General features: G+C 42.4%; 1 protein-coding gene across 2 annotated transcripts in view; it reads left to right on the top strand.

The window, feature by feature from the left end:
* LOC115093104 (neuronal PAS domain-containing protein 2-like) overlaps positions 1–18,211 on the top strand; it is a 260,661-nt gene that overhangs the window by 59,159 nt on the left and 183,291 nt on the right. The window lies entirely within an intron of this gene.

An 18,211-nucleotide genomic window follows, 5' to 3' on the forward strand; every position in this document is an offset into this window, starting at 1 on the left:
AAATTTAATGTGGATAAGTGCAAGGTGATGCATATAGGGAAAAATAACCCATGCTATAGTTACACAATGTTGGGTTCCATATTAGGTGCTACCACCCAAGAAAGAGATCTAGGCGTCATAGTGGATAACACATTGAAATCTTCGGTTCAGTGTGCTGCGGCAGTCAAAAAAGCAAATAGAATTTTGGGAATTAATAGGAAGGGAATGGTGAATAAAACGGAAAATGTCATAATGCCTCTGCATCGCTCCATGGTGAGACTCCACCTTGAATACTGTGTATAATTCTGGTCGCCGCATCTCAAAAAAGATAGAGTTGCGATGGAGAAGGTACAGAGAAGGGCGACCAAAATGATAAGGAGAATGGAACAGCTCCCCTATGAGGAAAGACTAAAGAGGTTAGGACTTTTCAGCTTGGAGAAGAGACGGCTGGGGGGGGGGGGGGATATGATAGAGGTGTTTAAAATCATGAGAGGTCTAGAACGGGTAGATGTGAATCGGTTATTTACTCTTTCGGTTAGTAGAAAGACTAGGGGGCACTTCATGAAGTTAGGGGCACATTTAAAACTAATCGGAGAAAGTTCTTTTTCACTCAACGCACAATTAAAGTCTGGAATTTGTTGCCAGAGGACGTGGTTAGTGCAGTTAGTATAGCTGTGTTTAAAAAAGGATTGGATAAGTTCTTGGAGGAGAAGTCCATTACCTGCTATTAATTAAGTTGATTTAGAAAATAGCCACTGCTATTACTTGCAACGGTAACATAAAATATACTTTGTTTTTGGGTACTTGCTAGGCTTCTTATGGCCTGGATTGGCCACTGTTGGAAACAGGATGCTGGGCTTGATGGATCCTTGGCCTGACCCAGTATGGCATGTTCTTATGTTCTTAACCTATTTGCATCAGAGCAAAACAGAAAACTAGAAAGGTTTTGCTCCATTTTTCTCAGCAAACTCAGATCTGCTAAAGACACTTCTGGTTGACTGGAATGAAGAGCTCATGTATGCTTTTCCACTGATTCTGCTAACAGCCAGATTTGTGCAAAAAGTACTGACAAATCGGGCCCATCTAATTCCTGTAGCTCCAGTGAGGCCCAGACAAGTCTGGTTGCATATCTGTTTCAGCTCTGCAACCATCCTCTGACTCCTTTCAGCTCAAATCCCTACTAAATAACTCAAGAAGAGGGTTTCCTGTTTCACCCGAACTTCCCTCCTTGAACCCGATGGCGTAGATGTTGAACGCTTAATGATAAAAGAGTTATCCTTACCTAAAGAAGTTGTGGATGTAATAGCATCTGCCAGAAAACGGATTCAAGTGGAAAAGGTTTGCCGCCTGGTGTCAGTGCAACTGCTTGGATTCATTTGCAAGCGAACCAAAAGAGTTTACTGATTTTTCTACTCTCGCTTTCTAATTGAGGCCTTGCCCACCTCATCAGTGAACGTGCATCTCAGTGCCATAGCAGCTTACCATGAACAGACTGAGGGTAAAGCTAACTCTGTTCATCCAGTAGTACCCAAGTTCATGAAAGGCTTGTGGCATACTAAACTACCAGTTGTAAAACGTCCCCATTCCATGGGATCTGAACATGGTCCTGGCACAACTGATGAAGATGGCGAAGGCTTCTCTCAAGTTTTTGACATGGAAAGTAATATTTCTTGTAGCAGTAACCTCAGCCAGAAGATTCAGGCTTTAGTTCACTATTCTCCTTATATGCCATTCTTCCACCCAAAAGGCTGCGTGCCCATGTTTTTGATACATCCTTTTTGATACTTTCCCACACCTTATTTATTATGGTCATTAACTAAAATGTCTCATCTCGAGCATTTTCATTATCTCATGTATCTCATCTGCCTCCTACCCCATGCCCACCCCTAGCCTCCTACCCCTTGCCTCCTACCCCTTCTCCTCCCTCCTCCTCCTACCCCTTCTCCTCCCTGCCTCCTTCAAAATACGTTACCTACCTAATACATATTTGTACATTGAGCCTTAGTTATTATCTACCTTCCTTGTTTCACTATCGTTCCCGTTAATTGGTTTCAGTTATAACCTGTTACAACCTGTTCCATGACCTGTTATATGCATAAATTTGTGTTATACGACATGTTCTATGTATAATTGTTTCGTTCCAATGTAAACTGGGGTGAAGGCTTTCGCTAAACCTCGGTATATAAAAAGCTCCAAATAAATAAATAAATAAATAAATGTATTTCTCCTGTATGTATAATTTTTACTTACAATGTGTCCTCATAATCTTCACCCTTATCCTCAACATCTATATAACATGCATCCCTCAAGTTACTGTGTTGTAAAGTTTTGTTATTCTTTTTACTATTCATTTATCAAATAACCCTCACTCAAACATTATGTAAGTCACCATGTTATAATGTAAGTTACCTAGCTACCAAGTAAGTTACCTAGTTACCATGTATGTGGCCATGTTACAATATAAGTTACCTAGTTTCAATGTATAATAAGCATTTCCTGCCTTATTGGTTTCTTGTTCCTTGTGAACCGATGTGATATCTCGATCGAATGTCGGTATATAAAAACAGTTAAATAAATAAATAAGGTGAGAAAGCCCTTCATGCCTTGGACTGTAAAAGAGCTTTAGCTTACTACAAAAGAGAAACACATCCTTATCACCAAATATCCCAACTATTCATCTCGTATTAACCCAACAGATTGTGCTTAGCTGTGGCCAAAAGTACGCTGTCCAACTAACTAGCAGACTGCATTGCACACTGCTATAACTCTGCAAGCATTCAACATACAGACTCCATCAAGGCTCAAGTTAGAGCCATGGCTGCGTCAGTAGCTCATCTTTGAGCTGTGCCAGTCACAGACATTTGCAAAGCTGCAACATGGTCCACAGTACACATCTTTACATCCCATTACTGTCTCAACAATCTCTCAAAGAATGACAGTGAATGCAGACAAGTAGTTTTGCATAGCCTGTTTACTTAGTAGTCTGTTCTCCATGGTTGGTTGCTTATTCACTAAAATGCTCCACTGCAACCCTCAGCTTGGGACGCCTCACATGTTATGGCTAATTCAGCCCTGCTTATTGACAGAAAAGGCAAGTTTGCATACTGTAAACTGTTTTCCATAGAAAGTAAGATGAATTAGCCATACTAAATGCCTGCCCGCCTCGCTGGAGAGTTGACTACTAGCCAAACTTCACTCTAAAATCGACTGAAGGGGCTCACAAGGCAACGCCTAAGTGGGAATTCCTGCACATACTTAGCAGAGCAAAAAATTCTAACTATAAGAGAGAGAGGTCTGTTCAGTGCCACCAGGTGATGTTACCTACATGCTATGGCTAATGCATCCCTTTACGGTAAGCAAACTTGCTTTCAAAACCATTTATGCTGATGAACAGCAATTTATAAATTTAAATTGAACATTTGAAAGCTGCTTTCTCCAAAAGCAATTGAAGCTCTATGTGTTGTTTCAAATTGCACATGCTTTCAGGTGTAATTAGAATTGCTCCTGGGGCAATATAGATTGCATTTTCAACTGCATGTATTATTTTCCTCAAGAACCATCCCCTCCCATAAAGCAGGTGCAAATTTTCACAGGTACTTTTCCAAGTGAAAGTATGTGCACCATTTCCCTGTGAAAGCTGATGGAAAGTCCACAGGTTAAAAGTACCCATGAATTTTGTCCCAAAAACTAAAAAAATCTAAGGGGTAGATTTTCAGAGGTACGCGCGTAACCCCCGAAAACCTACCCCAAACCCCCCCTGCGAGCCGAGCCTATATTGCATAGGCTTCCGGCATGCGCAAAGCCCCGGGATGCACGTAAGTCCTGGGGCTTTCCTGGGGGGGTGTCGGGGGTGGTAGGGACCCGCGCGTCATCGGGGGGGGGGAGGTTGATGCGACCAGTGCGTCATCCGGGGGCGAGGCCGCAGGCGTAGTTCCAGCCCGGGGGCGTTCCGGAGGCGTGGCCGTGGCCTCCGGACCAGCTTCCGGACCGGAACATGGCACGCGGCAGCCGGCCCGGCGCACAAAGTTATGCCTGCCTCGAGCAGGTGTAACTTGATCAACAAAGGAGGGGGGGTTAGATAGGGCTGGGGGGGTGGGTTAGGTAGGGGAAGGGAGGGGAAGGGAGGGGAAGGTGGGGGGAGGCTGGAGAGAACGGAGGCAGGCTGTGTGGCTCGGCACGTGCAGGCTGCCCATTTTGGGCAGCCTTGCGCGCGCCGACCCCGGAATTTAATGGATACACGCGGCTACGCAGGTATCTATTGAAATCCCGCGTACTCTTGTTCGCGCCTGGTGCGCGAACAAAAGTACGCGTGTGCGCACATTTTATAAAATCTACCCCTAAATGTATTAGTGGTTGGCGTCATCTTTCCCCCCTCCCGTATCCTCTCTCTGCTTAAGACTCGTATCAAATGAGGGCGCCGTCCTCTGCCTCCTCCCCCGCAACACTAAACCTTTCCACCTCCCAGTACCTTGAAATTCCGAGTCTTCAGCCGGGATCGTGGCATGCTGCTACTGCGACCCTGGTCCAGCCTTTCAGCATTGCTAGGTGAACAATAGATTTAAGCCATATTTTTGTTTTACAAAAGCCATTCGAAATTACCCTGCTAAGCATGTGCTTTTGATTTATTTCTGAACCTAATGAAGACTTAGAAAACTGTTGTCATATTTTGTTGATTGTCATATTTATCTGCCCTATCCTTATCCTTTTTGAGATAATGGACTCCAGAATGGAACACAGTTCTCCAGGTGAGGCCTCACCAAGGACCTGTACAAGGGCATCATCACCTCGTTTTTTCTTACTGGTTATTCCTCTCTCTGTGCAGCCCAGCACTCTTCTGGCTTTAGCTATTGCCTTGTCACATTGCTTCACCACCTTCAGATCACCAGACACTATCACCCCAATGGTCCTCTCCCAGCCATGCACATTCGTTTTTTATCACTCATCATATACAGCCCTTTTGGATTGCAGCACCCCAGATGCGTGGCTCTGCACTTCTTGGCATTGAATCCAAGCTGCCAAATCTTCGACCACTGTTCAAGTATTTTCTTTACTCCTTCAGGCGTGTCCATTCTGTTGCAGATCTTAGTATCATCCACAAATAGACAAACTTTATCTTCTGTCCCTTCTGCAATGTTGCTCTCAAAGATATTGAACAGAATCGGTCCCAACTGATCCCTGTGGCACTCCGCTGAACACCGTTCTCTCTTCAGAATAGGCTCCATTCCAAATCTGACCCTAATAGCAAAACAGCAAGATGTAATAAAGCCATATGCAGCTCAATTTTAAAAAATTCATAAGCACAACCACCAAAGACTGTTTTTATAAGTTACAAGTCTTAAAAAAATTGAAGCCTCTTCTTTATTTCAATGATTTTCGGATGGTCCTACAAGCCATTATTCTATCAAAAGTCGACTATTGCAATTCGCTTCTCTTTGGCCTTCCATATTCATCCATCAAACTCCTCCAAATGCTACAGAACTCTGCAGCCAGAATCCTTACCAATACGAATAAAAGAGATCACATCACCCCCATTCTCAAGCTCCTCCACTGGCTGCCTATAAAGCAAAGGATCCTATATAAAGTACTCACCGTAATTCATAAATCCATTCACAATATCTCTCCTCTTCAATTATGTAACCAACTACGCCCTCACTCCTCCTCTAGACCCATCAGAGGAGCATATAAAGGCACACTCTATGTACCTTCAACAAAATCCTCGCATTATAAACGTGCCATATCTACAGCAGGCCCCATTCAATGGAATGCGCTCCCACCAGACATTCAGCTTGAGCTCTGCCACTCTTCATTCAAAAAAAAACTTAAAACCTGGCTCTTTAGCCAAGCTTTTCCAGGACCATGATCATCATTTTTTCCCCTCCAACCAGCAAGAGCATATCTTCTTCACAAACCCCCATTTTCCATACCACTACCTACTTCGGTATCTAATCTCTTGCTGCAGGACACTTGAGACTTTCTCACTTATACGTTATAATTTTTATGCTCAATAAGACCTGTCAACTTAATTGTTTAAGTCTTTTTCTTTCCTTTATCTTTTGGTCATCAATGTTACAACGTTATTGTTAAATTTTGAACTTATGTACTCTGTTCCAAGTTTCATAACCTTGTTCTATGTAATGCCTTTTGGCAATTTTCATGTTCTGTTTCAATGTAAAGCGATGTGATCTTTATTTCATATAGGAACACCGGTATATAAAAATCTAAAAATAAATAAATAAATAAATATGCAGTGGCGTAGCCACGGGTGGGCCTGAGTGGGCAGCTGCCCACCCAATTTAGACCCAGGCCCACCCAACTGGCACCCAGACTGCGAGGCTGTCGCGGGATCCCATCCCCGCGACAGCGAACAGGAGGACCCATGCCTGGCGCGCCATCACGGCACACATGGGGAAGCGCTGCTGCGGCCGTGTGGCCGACCGATCTTCCTGTTTGGGGGGGGAGCGGAAGCGCCGCGCACAGCTTCTGCTTCCTTCCCCCAAAGCAGGAATATCAGCTGGCCTCTCCTGCTGCCACCGGCTTCCTGCTATCTTCGGGCCGTACGGCCCACCGATCTTCTTGTTTGGAGCGGGGGGAGCGGAAGCGCAGCGCACAATTTTCACTTCCCCCCTCGCCCCCCCCCCAAGCAAGAAGATCGGTGGGCCGTACGGCCAGAAGATAGCAGGAGGCCGGTGGCAGCAGGAGAGGCCAGCTGATCTTTTTGCTTTGAGGGGAGGAAGCGGAATCTGTGCATGGCGCTTAAATGTGTATGTGTGGGTGAGAATGGGAGCCTGAGTGTGTGTGTGTGGGTGAAAATTGGAGCCTAGGTGTGTGTGAGCGTGAGATTGGAATCTTGAATGTGTGTGTGAGAATGGGAGCCTGGGTTTGTGTGTGGGTGAGAATGGGAGCTTGAATGTGTGTATATATGGGTGAGAATGGGAGTCAGGGTTTGTGTGTGTGTGGGTGAGAAAGGAAGCTTAAATATGTGGGTAAGAATGGGTGCTTGAATATGTGTATGTGTGGGTGAGAATGGGACCTTAAATGTGTGTATGTATGGGTGAGAATGGGAGCTTGAATATGTGTATGTGTGGGTGAGACTGGGAGCATGGATTTGTGGGTGAGAATGAGAGTCTGGGTTTATGTGTGTGGGTGAGAATGGGTGCCTGGATGTGCATCTGTGTGTGCATAAGAATATAAGCCTGGGGAGGGGTGAGAAAGTGAGAGCTTGTATGTGTGTCTGCAGAGAATGTGAGCTTGTGTGTGTTGGGGGGGAGAGCATATGAGAGTGAGAGCGTGAGTGTGCGAGGGGGAGTCTGTGAGAGAAAGCATGTGTGTGTGTGTGTGTGTGTAAGGGAAGAAGACAGTAATAGAAGAAAGACACTGAAAAGGAATTAGGAAATGAGCAACAAGGGAAAAAATGGGAAAAAGAGACCAGGACCAATTGATTAGAAAAATACAAAGATCAGACAACAAAGGTAAAAAAAAAAATTATTTTGAGATGTTAGCAATTTAAATATAAGCAACACAACCGCTCTCTCAAAATTTATGGACAGGTAGTAGTGTATAAAATCGTAATAATAAGAAGGCTAAAGTACCACAAATCACCGTGAATTATGTTTGTTTTGTATCATTAAGTAGACCTCATACATAGGCATAGATGTGAATGCTATTCAGCATAACGTTTTACATCAGTAGTATAATCATGGGTCAGAAATGAATTTTATATGCTTAGTGAGTCCAAAGTGAAAAGAATTCAAAGTTGATGTAGCATGACGTTTCTCATTGTATTCATTGTTGCAGAATTTCTTAACACATCATAGTGTTGACAACATTCCATTTCTTAAGATAATGTAGCTACTTAGCTTTTTTTGCATGTGAAGAAATGCCTGAGAGTTAAAGATGTTACAAGGCTGAAGGTGTACTAACCCGACACTGACCGTGTTTCGGCGTCTGCCTTCACCAAGGGGCCGAATGTATGTGAGATGATTTTCGCGGCATTTTCACCAACATGGAAGTAATGCATTTCCTCACATTCCTACATTATCTTAAGAAATTGAATGTTGTCAACCCTATGATGCATTAAGAAATTCTGCAACAATGAATACAATGAGAAATTAATTGCATGCTACATCAACTTTGAATTCTTTTCACTTTGGATTCATTAAGCATATAAATTTCATTTCTGACCCATGATTATACTACTGGTGTAAAACGTTATGCTGAATAGCATGCACATCTACGCCTATGTATGAGGTCTACTTAATGTTACAAAAAATTGTAATTCACGGTGATTTGTTTTGTTGATAATCTGTGGTACTTTAGCCTTATTATTACGATCAATTTAAATATGTCATCTTTGGGAATGTGCACTTCTTATATTTTTGTATTAAATATTCCACTGTTCAGAAATTTTAGTTTCTCAGACTTTCTATTTTGGTTTTATATGCATGTTTCTGTTTCTAATTTATAGTCTCTTATTTCTATATTAGGTAAGGGTCGGTCTCAGTTTTGCCTGTTTGTGACAGAAATGCAGTATTTCTGGCATATAGTTTCTCTGTAGTAGTAGTCCAGCTTGTTCTGTTATTCCAGTAGGTGATGTATTAATGTTCTAGGGCCTGGTGTAGTATTTGCACTGCTGCTTTTTCATAAGGTTGCTGTTATTTGAATCCTGAGAGTCAATGCTGTGACTGTGTGGCAAGGTTTTTGATGTCTCTTTCTTTGCAAGAGTTTGTGTTACTTCACAAAATAGCAGTGGAGGGTTATTTTTTGCTGAGGTGACACCAGAATTTGAAACTTTCTTTTCATATTAGTTGTAATGTGAATTGCCCTAGCTCTGTGCCGCATCTGTTCTGATGATTAATTATATTTTATTGTATTTATGAAGATTTCTGGTTTTCTGCAAAGATGGTTCCCTTGTACATATCTTATCCCCATGTGTCTGTTTTCACCCTCCCCCCGCCCCCCCCTTTGTCATGACTACCCCTACCCCTCCCTCCCTAAGTTATTTAGTTTCTTTCTCTGTTACTGCATTAGTTTCTTTCTCTGTTACTGCATTAGTTTCTTGCTCTGTTACTGCATTTATGTTACATACTGTTATTTGTAAAGGCTTCTGCCTATATATCTTATGGTTGTAAGTTACTTGTAAACCGGCACGATGTGCAAACGGCTGTCGGTATATAAAATTAAATAAATAAATAAATAAATGGTTCATGAAAGAATACATTAATTTTTGTTTTATTATATGATTGGATCTGATTGTTTTCTATACTTGTGCATTTATAAACTGCAATAAATATAAAGTAAATTATTTTAAAGTTTCATACATGATGCATAATGGCTGTTGCAAATTACTTAGAAAGCCATTCTAGGGTGCAGTATATGGCATTATTTATCAGTAAGAAAACAGCTAGTAGTCCTGCATGCCTATAGGCCACCCATGTTAACCTTGGGCCCACCCAAAAAATCAGTTCTGGCTACGCTACTGGCCATATGTATGGGCATTGTTAACGTGCAAATTATCTAATGCTTTCCTCATATTTCAGATGCAAACTAAGAGGAAAATTTATTTCCCTTACTATACAATAGTTAATTCTTTGAACCCTTTTTTTGTGCCATTCTATAGCATTTTATGGTATTTAAGAAAAAAAACCTTTTACATTACTTCTGCTATACATGCTTTCCTTTTTCATATATCTGTGCACGTGATGCGTCAACAGAGATCTGCAAAGCCGAAAAACACTGTTTTGCTTATGTTGAATTCCTGGTATGAACGTCTGGTGTGCACAGCTGCAAGTTTTTCCATCTCACGGGACTGTGCCTTCCCTACAGTGGCAAATGAGGTAAAAAAATATAATCTGAGCAAGGGCTTTCCGGGCTGCTTTCTCATGCAGTGCTGCCTGGCTGGCAGTACACAATGTTACCGACATGTGTGAGCAAGTACTAGCCTGGGTGTTTTTATTTTAATAAAAGTTATGTTAGCAACATTGGATCTGCTTTCGCAAAGGTTTTGTTTTTTTTTTTTTTCCCTGTAGCTACAAGAATCCAGACTAAATCTGTCCCTCTGGTGTATTCCTTTTTTTTTTTTTTCCAATAATGTGCACCGTCTGCTATGGTAGCAAACCAGTGAGAAAGAAAACAGAAACTTGACTTGGAAAAAGAGCCTATATCCTCCAAGCAGTCTAACTTCTATGGCTGGCAGCTGCGATATATCTAGGGCTTCTCTTTTTAGGTTTTAACCGATAAAACATCCCTGATGAAAAAAAAAAGATGTTTTATTAGATAAAAAAATGAAAACAATCCCCTAGTGCTCTCTCACCCTCTCCCTTTCACCACCGTGGATGCTCTGCACTGGATCCTGGACTGCACAAATGTGTGTATTTGATTCAGCTGGAAAAAGTACCCAGCAATATTACCTGTACCGGGAAAACACCAGTAAACACAGATTTCTTTTGTGTACTCTAAAAGAACCCTTAATTAGCTGGAGAATATACACCTACATTTACAAACACCTAAAATCAAAAACAATGGATACAGAAATAACTGGGCAGTCCGGATGGGCCAATCCGTCTTTTTTCTATGCTTAGTATGGTGTCAGTTTAAAAAAAAAAAAAAAAAGTGCTCAGTCCCTAAATTAGATTCCTGATTTTTAGGTACCTAAATTTAGGGATATCTTCAGCTGAATGTTTTGGCTGAAAATCCACCTACATTTAGGTACCTAAAACTTAGGCCTGCGATTCATTTTCCTCGAATTAGCATTAAGTTAGGTGCCTGGCACTGGAAATCAGTGCTAAAATTCCTTAACCTTTTCTCCTCGCCCTGTCTCTGCCCCCATTGCCATCCAGTGTTTAAACACCTACTCCGTTTTCCAAGGAACTGATTTAGGTGCCTTTAAAAATCAACCTCTCTGTTAATATGTTAGGCCCGTGGCTTTCTGGTGAGGATATAAATGGAAGCAATTTAGCCATTTTTTTTCTTTTAGTGGAACCAACTCTTTCTTCCATTAGTGACCCTTTATTTTTTTTATCTTCAAACAAGTCACTTCGGTTTCATCTACTGCCCTCCTCTACTTAATCCCCTTCCTTTCCTATTATCCCTGTTTTTTTCTTCTTGCATTACTTCATCGAATTTATCCTTTTTTAGATAATTATACAGTTTCTCCTATGAATTTTTTAAAATGCATTTATAGAAATTTCAGTAATTACAAATCACAAATATATAGCTAGCACATCAGTCTAACAGTCCAAAAAGAAAAATAAACACAATAGAAAACAAAAACAAATGATACGCATGGTGGTGAGGGGGAGAATACAGAAAAGTCAAGAAGAGCAAAGAAGGAAAAAATGTAAAAACCCAGAAAAAGCATAACTTGCTAATGAGCCCAGAAAAAAATCAAAAGATGGTCCAGCCATCCTTAGTGGCTCCCTCCACAGTTGGAGTGACCTTGGTTTTCATACTGTACCTAATTTGTCTACGGTGCTTGGGTTTTCAATAAACAAAAGTAGGATAAGGATGTAAAAGTACAGCAGATAAGGTCTGAAAGCAAAGCCCAGCATATCTATTGTACCAAGCAGGATTTTTATACCAAAAGCTTTTTATATTTCCAATGAACATCTCGCCAACAGTGTCTGTTTTTTGTTGTGGTTTTTTTTTTTTTAGAACTCTTTATTTATTAACATTTTCATGGCGTACAACAAGAAGGATAAAAGAGGAGAATTCCTCTACATTGTACAAAGAAAGAACTTTTCCCATGTAAACAGTAAGTTTTAGGTTCAATACAATCAATATAATCAATATAGCTGGAATTACCCCAACATCTGTTTCCAGAAACACAGAGTATAGTTCCATGTATTAATAGGTCAAGCAAACAATTAAGTACCTTCCAAGTACTCATAATATGGACCCCAAATGGTCATATATTTTGCATGTTCGTTTTTGAGGTGAAAGCGTAACAATTCAATATCCGCAATATCTCTGATCTGCAAAAACAAGTACTCAGTGCCGGGACAGGCCTTCCAAAAAGTTGCTATGGTAAATCTATATTTAACCGGAATCAAAGACCTGTTCCATCGACCCAATAATCCCAACTTGGGTGTTACTTGAATAGGGATACCAAGAATATTAGCAATTTCCCTGAGTGATTTGCTTCCAGAAACTGCTAACCATCGGGCAAAGCCACCACATATGAATGTATGTTCCCGTCTGGCCACAGCCTCTCGAGCACTGAACTCCAGCACCTGGAAAACATTTAGAATAAAATATGGGGTTACGATAGGTTTTATGCAGCAGCTTAACCGCTAATTCTGTTCTCTTAGCACAGATGGCAATACGACGTGCAGAACTCCATATAAGCTTCCAAGGATTGTAGGAGTGGTTTGGGGGGGTGATAGGGTGGTATAGACTACTTCCTCGTTCTCGATTTATTTCCCACCGAGAGGTTAGGAGGTCTGTGGGTTGGGAGGTTTGGGTATGTTTGAGTAGAGGGAGGGATTTAATGAGTTGGGTGGAAGGCTTGGGAGAGAACATAGAGCATAAAGGGCAAATTTTAAAAGCACTACGCGCAGCAAATCCAGGAGATATGTGTGCGACTGGGACGCACGTGGGATGGGCAGATTTTAAGAGGTCCGCAGCCACACGCATCCACAACCATACGCATCGTAAAGGATTTCTCAAAAAGGGGCGGGGTTTGGGCGGGCAGGACAATGCCTTTAAGTCTGAGTCACGCACAAGCAGACGCTGGGATCCGATGACCGCGTAAATTGCTGCTGTTATGGACTGTGGGTAAGTAGTAAAATAAAAAATTATTGGGTAGTCAGTGGGGTTTTAGGGGACGGGGCTAATAGGGTAAAAGGGAGGCAGGTTAGGTAGGGGGTTTAGGAAGTCCGCTCCTTTACAGGGGCGAACTGGGAGTGAACAGGGAAATCGGCCCTAATGCGGTCGCCGCGCGCATCTTCTAAAATCCCCCCACTTATGTGTGCAAAACGGCATTCGCACATGCACGTTGATATAAAATCATGCGCGTGGGTAGTGGATTTTATATGCACATGTGTGCTCATGTGAGACTCGTAAAATCTACCTTCATGAACATAAGCCTTACTATACTGGATTAGACCAAAGATCCATCAAGCTCAGTATTCTATTTCCAACAGTGGCGAGGCTTGTGATCCACCAAGCCTCTCCAAGAAAAACAGTACTGCAGACTCTAAGCTTTAAGCCCTGCAGTTAAACATTTGAAATTGACACTGACAGCCATTGCCATCTACAGTCCTGAGACGCTCCTGTGGTCCTACTGCAGACTGTCGTGGCGCTGGGCTCCAGAGTGCATGTGGCTTGAGTTATTGAAGCCCCTCCTCCTTCCACTGTGTACAGCTGATCTTCTGGCCCTGCATGCATGGGCGGAGTTTTCATCTCACCCAAGTCAACCCATGGAGACTAATCTGTTCCTGACTTTGCCTCGTTGCATGCATGGCGATGTAGTCCTAATATGTTTTAGGGAAATCAGAACTGCAACTCTTTGCATGCAAGAATAGGGCAAACCAGGACTGGATCCACATTTTCGGGTTGACCTGGCTGAGGTGTACCTTATGATGTTTGAAGCCCTCTTCATCCTGCTGTGTGCATGGCAGCTTTGTGCCCCAGTGCCCAGTTCTCCCATTGTTGGCTCCAGGCTCCAGGCTCCAGCATGTACGTGCTGAAGGTGCTAGAGTCCCACTTTCTGTTGCTGTGTGCAGTAGAGTTCTGGGCCCTAGAGAGCTTGAGTCCAATGTCTCCCCTCGTTGTATACCATGACATTTTAATAGCTTGAATTGATATGCACACAAATTTTTTCTCATCTTCATTTCATTTTTTTGTTTTTTGCAGATTTTTCTTCATTTTTTTTGTTTTGGAAGTTTTTTATTTTTTTTGTGTTTTTTTTATTTTCAAGAAATAACGCATCCTATTTGCATATAGATGCACTATGTTTCTAATAGCAAAGCCTGTTTGCTAATAGTGTGCACTATTTCCTGAAAACAAAAAAGCTGCTAAAATTTTTCGTTTTTTAAACATTTTTTTGGTTTGTTTGAAACGAAACAACAGCGGACTTATTCATCACGTTTTACACTTTCATTTCAAATGAATGCATGTCAAATGAATCTCCTCTTGCAGCAGTGTATAGTTGTGCCTTAAATACAGACCCTCTTCAGCTCTGGCTCTCCCCACATTACAGGGGCATTCACAGTGTCACTGATAACACATACTAAATGAACTTGTTGGGAGCAATTTGATCTTGGATCTTCTTTGGTGGATATTGTTACGGTTGTTATATGTAACATTTTCAATAAAATGTTTTCTAAAAAAAAAAAAAAAAAACGCACTCAGGCAATTATATAACAGCAAACATTCAGAGAGAAAATTAAATTGATCCCAAAGAGCAGTCAATAGAAAAAAAAAGTTTTTTGGGGGGGGAGTGGGATAGGGTGGCATTTGTGTGTGAATAGTCTTCTACAAGAAAACAAAATGGCCTTTAACATCGCTACATTATCTATCTTGCTTGTTTTTTGTTTTTTTTTACTGCATTAACGTTAATGAAACATTCTATTTCACTCATTGCTGCTTGCCAAATTTACTGCAGTAGCGCAGCACAGCAGAAAAGAATGACTAACACTGTAAATTCCAGACAAACTGTTGCCAAAATAGCTCATGCATTTAATTAGAGCTTCAGACAATTAATCCTGGGAAGTTAACTGGGTTTCTTGAAGACTGCCTCTGCTTTGCTAAAAGTTTTTTGTTTTTGCACATGAAGAGCTGAGCTTGGATCTGTATTGGTGGACTGTGATTTCCAGTCCTAGCAACACAAAGATCTTCCCTGGTTTGGTTATGTTTAAAGGTAACAACGCGATGCCTTTTGTATCGAGCAGCACAGAAAACAATTCTGGACGCCCAAATCAGTCCCTCCTGGTTCTTTTGCAAATGACATACTGGGATTTGCTTAACCTCCTTCCCCCCCCCCAGTTTTGCACGAGACCAGATTTGAATCTCAAAGAAAGATTTCCATCTCTGAGGCTGGCGCTGCTACAGGATCTGCCACAGCCAGGCAATAGAAATGCAAGAGAAATGAGACGGAGAGTATGAACTTCTGCTCTTGGCCTTCTGATGTTAACCTTCATGTTTACTGTCTAAATACTTTCTTGCTGGCACCACAAACCGTTTCCCGTGTGACCGTGAGATTTCTGCCCGTGGTAAGTCACGCAGGGAGCTCCGCCATCACACGAGCGCAGAGCACGTACTGGCACTTGACTTTTATGCCAGCGATACAGGCAGGATCATGCTACTTTTACCATAACTGCAAATAACCATCCTAATGAATGTCCTGCCTGCCAGCGAAGGAGGACACCGCCCCTGTGTGCAGCAGCAGCAGCACCCTAGCACATACTAAAAGTGATGAGTGCAGCAGTATAATTTAAAAAATTAAATGGACGGGTGTGGTTAATCAAGTTACCTCTATTACAATAGGAAATTGGTCCACACTCTCTGCCTAGACAGGTGAGGCTGTTCAGAGCTGGATTGAGAAATCCTTCCAAAATGACAGAACATTCTGTATTAACAGGGGAAAATTTATGTACGCTAGGCAAGCACTTCACCTGCTGTGTGGTAGGACCTCTCCCTGAATAACTGGGAATGATAAGACTTGCAATTATCCTCGCTCTCTTGGAAGGAGCAGTGCGGAACCGAATTCCAGCGTGCAAATATATTAAAGGGAATTTACAGGCAATGTTTTTTTTTGGGGGGAGTGGGGGTGAGGGGGCGTCCGCTCTGGCTTGAAGGTTACCTTGATGTCATCACTTGCAGAGCAAGGGACCTCTTACTGAAGAAGTGGTGAAATTATGGAAGAGAAGGGGGGGATCAGTGGCACAATGACGATTCTGAACTGTGAGGAAAAGTGGTGATCAAGGCCTTTAAGCTGACCTTTGTATTCCTGGGTGGGAAGGAAATGTTTTCTGCTTCTTTACTTCAAGCTTGGACTTGATGAACCTCTGGTCGTCTTGCAGCCTAACCAACTATGCAACTTTTGAGCCACATAATTTTGCAAGCTTCTTAGTGGTGTTTTTAAAAAATGAGCATTTCATTTTATTAGCTTTAAAAGTAATGATTTAACATCTTTTTTTAACATCTTTTTTGCCTTAGTACATTAGTAAATATTTTGTTGTTATTATGAAGCTAAGCCATCTCCAAAGCATATAGAAGCTTATCTGTAAGAAAACATTTAATTCATTTTTCTAAAATTTACTTTAGAGATTAATGGTAAGATAAAGATTGATAAATGCCTCAGAGCTGGGTTTTAATTTCACTGAAATTTCTCTGAGTTTAGAAGACCCTTTGATCTCCTTCCTTTTGGCTTCTCATTTGTGACTGTAGATGAAAGCTGTTTGGCTGCAAATTGATATTTTATTCAGAAATCCTATTGTTCCATTGTAATCTCCATCAAGAAATGCTTTCATACCAAGGATATAATGTATGACATTCACCCTGCTACAAACATCAGTAGAGAGCTCTCTTGTGTGCTGCCATATTTTACCTTATTTGCCATAAAAATGACAGTTTTTTGTGAATTATGCTTTAACATAGTAAATATAATACAAAATGACTGTAAAGCGTATAGGAACCTATTTACTAACTTGTGCTGAAACAGTTGAGTTCCTGCATCGTTTTACTGCTAGTTAGTTCCTGTGGGAATCACTAAATTACAGTGCCTGAATACTGCAGTTTAGTGAATCCCGTGGTGGTGCTAGGAACATGCATCGCCATCTATGGCAAATATGCAGTCCCAGTGCCACCGCCACGATTCATCACGGGAGTAAACCCCCAAGTAACATCTCCCTCCCCCCCCCCCCCCAGACGCACGCACTCAAAAATCTCAGCTTAGTACAAATCCCCCCCTAATATGCTCCTCTGCTTCCACCACCCAGCACAGTCTATCCCACAAATGTCCAAAATCCCACCCCCATTCAATATCTCCCATCCCCCGCTGTTCCCTCATCCCTTGTCCCCACTTTACCCTATTTATAAGCCTCGACCTCCCCCTCCAAGGGGAAGGAGCTCCTTCCCCTTGGAGGGGGAGGTCGAGGCTTATAAGTCACTCTTGTCCCACTGGCGCTCTCATTCAAATCATTAGGAGTCGTTACTCAGGAAGAGGACCTTGGAGTAGTTGTGAACAATACCTTGGGTACTGTGTTCCTCACCTGGAGTACTGTGTTCAGTTCTGGAGACCGTATCTACAAAGAGACAAAGACAAGATGGAAGCGGTACAGAGAAGGGCGACCAGGAAGGTGGAGGATCTTCATCGCATGACGTACGAGGAGAGATTGAAGAATCTAAATATGTACACCCTGGAGGAAAGGAGGAGCAGAGGAGATATGATACAGACTTTCAGATACTTGAAAGGTTTTAATGATCCAAAGACGACAAACCTATTGTAAAAAAATCAGCAGAACCAAGGGTCACGAGCTGAGGCTCTGGGGAGGAAGACTAAGAACCAATGTCAGGAAGTATTTCTTCACGGAAAGGGTGGTGGATGCCTGGAATGCCCTTCCGGAGGAAGAGGTGAAGTCTAAAACTGTGAAGGACTTCAAAGGGGCGTGGGATAAACACTGTGGATCCATCAGGTCTAGAGGACGCGTATAAAGAGGAGGCAGCAAACACTGCACGGAGCGGCAGTAGCCACAGAGGCATTCACGGAGCGGGATGCCAGTGGCCAGTGGTTGGTGTTCCACCTTCACGGAGCGGAAGGATGGAGGGCTGCCATCTCCAAAAACAAAACAAAAACAAAAACAAGCAAACAAAACAGGGGTGGGTAAGGGGCAGGGGGGTGGCCTGCTGGTTGCGGCGGTTGCTACCCCTGATTGAGCTGGAAGTTCACTAGGATGGCGCTGCTCTCTGCATTGGTGGAGGGGTGGAAGGGAATTGGGGCCGGAGGGTGCTGGAAGCCAATAGAGACGGGTGGGAGGGAGAAAAAAGGGGGGGGGGGGGGAAAAATGGATAAAGTGCGTAGCTTGCTGGGCAGACTGGATGGGCCGTTGGTCTTCTTCTGCCGTCACTTCTATGTTTCTATGTTTCTATAAAGTCCTCAGCTCAGTATTCAGCAGCGGTTAAAAAAAGCAAATAGAAATTTGGAACTTTTCAGAAAAGAATAGAAGAAACCAAAACTTGGCATGTCATCATGTCTCTCTGTCTGGATCCATTATTGCGTGCAGTTCTGGTCCCA

The sequence above is a fragment of the Rhinatrema bivittatum genome, chromosome 5, assembly GCF_901001135.1.
Source record: "Rhinatrema bivittatum chromosome 5, aRhiBiv1.1, whole genome shotgun sequence".
Classification (NCBI taxonomy): Eukaryota; Metazoa; Chordata; class Amphibia; order Gymnophiona; family Rhinatrematidae; genus Rhinatrema; species Rhinatrema bivittatum.